Source organism: Capsicum annuum, chromosome 7 (assembly GCF_002878395.1).
Source record: "Capsicum annuum cultivar UCD-10X-F1 chromosome 7, UCD10Xv1.1, whole genome shotgun sequence".
Classification (NCBI taxonomy): domain Eukaryota; kingdom Viridiplantae; phylum Streptophyta; class Magnoliopsida; order Solanales; family Solanaceae; genus Capsicum; species Capsicum annuum.
In genome coordinates this window covers 211518706-211527270 of record NC_061117.1, presented here as the reverse complement: position 1 = coordinate 211527270, position 8565 = coordinate 211518706, and positions in this window count along the sequence as shown.

Below are 8565 nucleotides of genomic sequence, written 5' to 3'. Positions count from 1 at the left end.
ATAAAATTACTAAACTAAAAAGAAAAATAACAGCAAATAACTCAATACTTCAACAAGGTTCTTCATTATTTATGCACTCAGTTTCGCATTAGGAATTGTATTCATACTTCCAGAACTATAATATGTTCACTCTATTGATTTCTTAATCTCCAAATGATTAGAACTTTGGAAATCGCTTGATATTTCCATTTGATTTAAATTTGTATCATGTGGAGTTGGATGGTCAAAGTTTAATTACTTTCACTTTAGCTCTGTTGTTTTATGAAACAGACGAGTGTAGTTGGACAAAAAGCAAAAATTACATGATTGGATACGTTCTTTCCTATGCTCTGAAGTGATAAGACTATTATTTTCTCAGATGGGAAATCCATGGGAAATTGTCCGGAATGATATTCGATATCCTATAAAATTCTATGGGAAGGTCATTGATGGAGCTGACGGGAGGAAGGAATGTGTTGGTGGAGAAGATATAACTGTTGTTGCCTATGATGTCCCAATACCAGGAAAAATGAGGCTCAGAAAAAGGCTGAAAAGGTGTACCTTTTTCTTTACCTTAATTGAGAAATTACTAAATGTTATCTTTCTTGACAAGCGTTTTTTGTCGAAGTGAGAACTGAAAGCTACTGAAATGTAGTTGGACGAGAGATGAGAGAATAGTGATTTTCTTTTTCCAACAGAGTTTAACTTTTACCAATGGTGTAAGTAGTTTTATATTTTCAAGTTACAAGTAAATGATCAGCAACCTGAAGAGATGATAAGTGAACTTGGCATTAAAAAATGAATCTGAAAGAGTTCTTTTAAATAAAATGAAAGAGAGAAGAAAGTAAATTGAAACAACTAGCAGAATAGTAATACCTTAAAAAAAGACCAACTAATAGAGATACCGGAAAAGAACAGAACCCTTGGCCTAAGTATTACAATTTATTACTTAACCGATGTTTTACGACATTTCTTATATGTCCAAAACATAAAATACTACAAAAATAAGAGTCGTATTAGAAAACTTTTTGCACAGAGATGCAAGTTATTTGTTCATGTCATGACCCAAACCTGGGCCCTGACCGTGACGAGCATTCCGAACCATGAAGGCCCGAAACACCCCTATTTGTCTGATAATCATGCACATAACTCATATGATAAAAGAAATACGGAAGATAAACAATATTACAGAAACATGGTCAAGAATCATATAAAATCAATAATGGGGAATAATGTCCCACAATCTCAACACAACATCTCTATAACGTCTGCGAAATCTCTACTACATGACTGAAACAAATATCTATCTAAAAACTGGGACAAGACCCCAGTAGACCCAAAACTAATAAATGATAAGTGAAACTGCCAGATATCAGGCCTTCTGAAATATAGAAGGCTCACCAAGTGACTCTGCAAATCAGTCTGAGGAATCTACTGATTTTCAGGACCCCTAGACTATGCCTCCGAACCTGGGAGGGAAGGGGGTCAATACAAAAGTACTGGTACGCAGAGATATCAAAACAAAATATAATATTTTTACAAAATATAGTTGAGAGCCATTATAAAGCAGTTTCATATCAAATCATTTCAAAACACATGGGCTTAATGTAATTGTTTTCAACAACAATGTAATGCAACTGAGCTAGGTGGAATACCCTACATATCACATTTACACCAACTGTCAAACCTCGGTTGCCGCCGAGATTAGAGTATAAGTGAGGGGAAGACACACAAGATCACACAACAGGGTGTCTCGACCCAATGGTAGTGCACAAGATCACAAAGCATGGCTCCTAACCATAGTCCTAACTTGGGAATGACATAAAGTCAGGTACGCAAGATCACAAAGCAGGGTACTAAATTCCCATGTCAGCAAACACGGTTTCCAGCGATGAGCGCTTACACTCAAATGCCTTCTTGGGGAATCCACCTATCTCATGTAAAATCAATGCATTCAAATTTCATCTGATTCAATCACATATCATATTCTGTAGGGTATCGTCATACTCGACTTGCAAGCCATCAATATCACATCATTCTTCTCATTCAACCATTATATTCATCATATTTCAACATAACAACCCTCTCATTGCAAGTCAAAACCATGAACATTTTTAAAATATTTCATGTCACGCTTGTCAAGATGATTTCAAACATTTCACATCATATGAGAATTTAAAACGAGATCATATAAAGAGAGGCATTTCATATAATTCATGCTCTCAAGTTAACATCTTTTGGAAATACATGCATATACATATATAGTAGGCACTCTAATTCAATATATACAAAGAGTAATGACCGATTGAAGTTAACCCAAGTTTTGCCGCTTACTAAAACTCAATCGATGGAAAAGCTTTCAACTCGTTCTTGAGTTAGGGGACCTCTATGATCTCAATTCATGCTCAAATAGATTTATACACCACATAGTTGATTAAAACACTATATTCACAATAGATTTATGATTTTTGGAATGTGTACAAGTAGAAATGACAATTTGCGTTCAAGTCTAAAACTATGGGGTGTTACATTATCTCCCCCTTGGGATCATTCGTCCTCAAATGATGGGTAGGAACTTGTTGAAGCCTTAAAGGTATGGAATAATGGGACACGACATTCCCTCTAATAAAGAATACACTGATCTGAAACATGACCATATGGCTGGACTACTGATATTCTGAATTCTCATATCGGACATGCATATCTGATGCATGGAATACACGACTGGAACTACTGATATTTTGAATTCTTATATCGGACATAAGATGCATGGATTTGTTACTAAGTTGTTCTCATGAACGCAGAACTAAATACACTGATAAGCTAAACTTTTTCTATTGGACATGCATTTCTAATGCATGTATATCTGACTGGACTGATGTAGGAACGTATACTGAATACACAATGATAACTGGTGAGGATCTTGTAATAAGAATCTATGCATGCAATTGAATGGGGTATCTCCCCCTTGGGACCCTATGTCCCTTTATGAATGCTCAATTTATTAAGATGCTCAGAAACCTGAGGCGATGCACTAGGCACCTACAAATTTAATCATATCTGAACATCTGGAATCTGAATCTAGTACATGACACATGAATTGAGCTATACTCGCAAATATTAGTATACTCTATCTTGGAATAGTAACATATCTGAGATTTTGGGTAGCATGATTAAATAAAGAGACGAGAAAACAAGTCATGCGAATCTGACTGCTAAACTGATTTGCTGGCCACATAGACTGAACTATACTGGAAACTTATACTCAATCTGGAGTATCTCTTTAATACTCTCTATAAAGAAGCTCTAGCAGTAATAGGGAGCAACGAATCTTAGGTATGGATTATACGAGACATCCAACTGAGGAAATCACAACATTTACACTACTCTACAGTCTGGAATATAGACATATAATTCATAAATCAGGATAGAATTATCAGGCCTTAGTCAATGCGACTTTATACTTTCAAGCTTAGAACACTTCTTGAGTATCCCTTAACTTACCATTCTCCTTAATTACCATACTCATTGATTCAAGTTATAATCCTTATAAATCTTTCTACTATTGTCTAAAGTAGCTTAAATCCTTTTACGGTGATCAAGTCAAATTTTAAATCACAAAATACAACATGCCACACCACGATACTAGTCTTAACCAGGAAGAACTAGAAGATTCCACCTCTGGAAAGCGCCTACACCTAATGGCTTAAGCCGCTGTTCCCATTTCCTCGCTGACCCATCATGCAAAAGGTAAGCCGTTAGAGTGAGTGCGCTTTACATAACGTGCCTTACCACTTCAACGACCAGCTCTTAACTCTTACTATGGATTTACTAGAGCATATTGTGTCCCTCCACTTAAATCCCAACAAGTCATTCAAGCCTATCTTTATAACCACATATGACCTCCAAGGCAAACACCCATAAGGACATACTTCACATATTCTCTAAATCACTATCAATGTAACTCCCACGCGCTACCCCAAGAACATACACACACAAATTCTCACTAACCATCACATATATCAAAGATTTGGCCCCAAACTTACTTAACACTTAAGGCCTTATCTAAAACAAGCATACTATGCTTTTTATCAACAGGAAAACATTTACTCCTCACAACCATCCTTACATAAGAAGGAGTCACAAACGGCTAAAACATAAGATTTTGAAACATAAAAGGGTATTATATGAAACTTAACACTTAATTGAGGCATGAGGAATTGCAAATCAACATTCAGGATTTATTAAAGCACTCTGAATTTAGGGTATTCATGGCTATAAGCTGAATCTCGCCAATCATTTGGCATAAAGCATGAGTTATGGAGACTGAGCATACTATAGGGCGTAAACATATATTTCATGAGCTGCATGACCTCAATTTGGAGTTTGTAACATATGGAATGTAATTTCAACTACTAAATGAACTGGAACTCTTTATTTTAGAACTGGAAGAGTACATGATTCGCTATCACAAGCATGATCATGAACTATGATTATCGAACTGACATATAAGGCATGAGTATGTATTGGGATCACTGAAAAATACTGAGATAGGAATGGGTTAAGTCTCAGTCTCACTTTCTGATGTTTTATTTCGTCATGACATCACTACTAGAATCTGAGAGCCTAACTTGGTTATTTGTTCTATCATCTACCCCTTGGCTTTAAGCCATCATCTTAAGTTTGGAAGATCCCTTACTAGACTTTAAACTTAACCGCACTCACTGTACTCTGGGGTCTGAAATATGACAATACACAAAATTAATAGAACTTAACCCGAAAGCCCACACATGAAAGTGGAAAGCCCACTGCTAATACTACCTTCTGAGATACACTCTATATTTCGATAGCCCCAATAGTCATAGTATAATGCTTGCACACTTATTTCTATCGATTCAACTTTCAAAACTCAAACTTAGATTCTAACACTTAACATGGATATCACTAAGCCTTTGATGAACCATACCACTTCTGTCCTAGCATACCAATATTGCTACTCCAAACTTATATCTCGCTACCATGAGAATCGAGATCACATCAAAAGGCTTAACACTATGAATCAAGGATCCTTAACTTGGCTATCTAGAACACCATATACCATCTAACTAGTCTTTTTCCAACTAGCAACTCAATAGTACCACTAGTCACACGCAACATGTAATAGTCTTAGAGAAATGCCATAACTCCATATCTCCTTGGGCATACTTACACACCATACCTACAACATTATACTTCATTATGAATCAACTTAAACTTAAGCCGTTTCATACACCGTTCAAGACTATTAGATCACTTTCATTACCATATAACTAGCATCATTAAACAAGAAATCATCACATCTACCTTCATAGAATTCAACTGTTCAAAACTTAAGGTCTAGTGCTAAACATGATTTTTCAAACCCACCTTACACGTGATTCTCACTTGGAAACCATGATATAAGCATCAAGAAACACTAGTACACTAGAACTTCATAACCACAATAATCAATCTTGACCTTACGGTCTTCCTTATTATAACTCATTAGCACGTACTATTTCAACACATCAAGCCTACTAAATTCAAAGCATACATCATTAATCTCATGCCATTATTTTTACCACCACATTCTACACTTGAATTCAAGCCTATAGTTTAGTGTCAATCATCACCAATGACGAGTGCAACATAATATACTAATCCATCAAATTGGAACATTCTATCCAAATACCTCAAAATTTTCTACATACCTTCTCATAAGTAGTACTAGTTTACAACTACTACAATACACATCTTACTCTGTATAAATAAAAATCTGAGTAAAATACTTCCCCCATGGATTACCATACCATCCACACATGCTACTATCTACCACATTAGCTTATCACTATAAAGGGGTAAATCATCCTCAAACATCGGTTATTCAACTGAAATATTCATTTACACCAAAAATCACCTTCACTCTGACTTCTAACTTTGTGACTTCACATCACTAACTTCTTGGTATAATTTTGTTACCGCTAGGTCATGACAACAACACTTTAACTTATGCTACTATTCGGGTGGAAATACAGTTCCAATATTTTGCTATACACCGTCCACATTTGTATCAAGATTTTTGGGAGGGACTAGATGCACTTTATACCTTAAGATGGAAAGCACGATTCCATCAGGATCAATGTTTATATCAGAATCAACACATATTGAAGCACCAACAGAATCCTCTCGAGTCTTTGCACAATTTTTTTAATCTTATATGACACAATCGAAAAAGACTATATCATGTAGATTCTAAACTTTTTGCACTTGAATCACCCCAATAATGGGACATGTCTGAGAACATCAGAGTAAGGAAAGAATTTGGGATGACTTTACCTTCATATGGGAAACACCATAGCACGAATGACAATATGGAAGAGGAAAATTTTGACTGTATTGCACGAAATGGAACATAAAGAAAAAGAGACATTCCTAAATGCCTAGTAGCCTCCTGCTTATAAGTGTGACGCGCTACACACCCATAAATAAGACTCTACCTGACGTGATTTTGCAGATACTCTAGGACTATGAACCGTTCTTTGATACCAAGTTTGTCACGACCCGAACTGGGGCCCTGGCCGTGACGAGTTTTCCGAACCATGAAGGCCCAAAACACCCCTATTTGTCTGATAATCATTCACATAACTCATATGATAAAAGAAATGCAAAAGATAAACAATATTATAGAAACATAGTCAAGAATCATATGAAATCAATAACGGGGAATAATGTCCCACAATTTCAACACAACATCTCTATAACGCCTGCGAAATCTCTACTACATGACTGAAATAAATATCTATCTAAAAACTTGGACAAAGCCCCCAGTAGACCCAAAACTAATAAATGATAAGTGAAACTGGCAGATATCAGGCCTTTCGAAATATAGAAGGCTCACCAAGTGACTCTGCAAATCAGTCTGAGGAATCTACTGATTTTTTGGACCCCTAGACTGTGCCTCTAAACCTGGGAGAGAAGGGGGTCAATACAAAAGTATTGGTACGTAGAGATATCAAAACAAAACATAATATTTTTACAAAATATAGTGAGAGCCATTATAAAGCAGTTTCATATCAAATCATTTGAAAGCACATGGGCAAAATGTAATTGTTTTCAACAACAATGTAATGCAACTGAGCCAGGTGGAATACCCTACATATCATATTTACACCAACTGTCAAACCTCGGTTGCCACTGATATTAGAGGATAAGTGAGGGGAAGATACATAAGATCACACAGCAGGGTGTCTCGACCCTATGGTAGTGCATAAGATCACAAAGCAGGGCTCCTAACCATAGTCCTAACTTGGGAATGACATAAAGTCAGGTACGCAAGATCACAAAGCAGGGTACTAAATTCCCATGTCACCAAACACGGTTTCCAGCGATGAGCCCTTACACTCAAACGCCTTCTTCGGGCATCCACATGTAAAATCAATGCATTCAAATTTCATTTGATTCAATCACATATCATATTCTGTAGGGTATCGTCATACCCAACTTGCAAGCCATCACTATCACATCATTATTCTCATTCAACCATTATATTCATCATATTTCAACATAACAAACCTCTCATTGCAAGTCAAAACCATGACCATTTTTAAAATATTTCATGTCACGCTTGTCAAGATGATTTCAAACATTTCACATCATATGAGAATTTAAAACAAGATCATATAAAGAGAGGGATTTCATATAATTCATGTTCTCAAGTTAACATCTTTTTGGAATACATGCATATACATATATCATATATCAAACCACTTCGGGAATAGGCCTAAAGACCAAATCAATATCATAAAACTTTTAAAATGGGATTATATTCATAATTTTAAAACCCTCATTTTTAAAACATGAATTTTTAAGCCCATGATATTTTTGAGATAACCCCACGTACCTCTATATGTGAAGATGATAAGGGTTTCTTGAAGCCTACGTTCTGGGAATTCCAAATATGCAATTAGTTTCAAAAACCCACGGTTGAATCTTGAGTTTCTTGGGTTTTTATTTTGAAACTCTAAGGAGAGTTCTTGAGCAATTTTGATAGGTGTATTTTGGGGTATTTAGGGACTGAATTTCATGTTTATGGCTAAATAAGGGTGGGTAAAGGACCATTTTGCCCCAAAAAATGGAGTGTTTAAGTCACTTGAGTAGTAATGTATGCAGCGCACACCTTATCACGTAATATAGGTTGTGCGGCGCATTCTTTATCACACACATTAGGTTGTGCATCGCACACCTTATGGCATAAGTTAGGGTGTGCATCGTACACCTTGCGCTGCACAACACACAGCCATAACTTCTTCCTAGGGTGTTGGATTTTTGCAAAATTGGTATCATTGGAAATATAATACAAAGGCCTTTCATTTGATATATAGTAGGTACTATAATACAATATATACAAAGATTAATGACCGATTGAAGTTGACCCAAGTTTTGACTACTAAAACTCAATCGATGGAAAAGCTTTCAACTCGTCCTTGAGTTAGGGGACCTTTGTGATCTCAATTCATGCTCAACTAGATTTATACACCACATAGTTGATTAAAACACTATATTCACAAT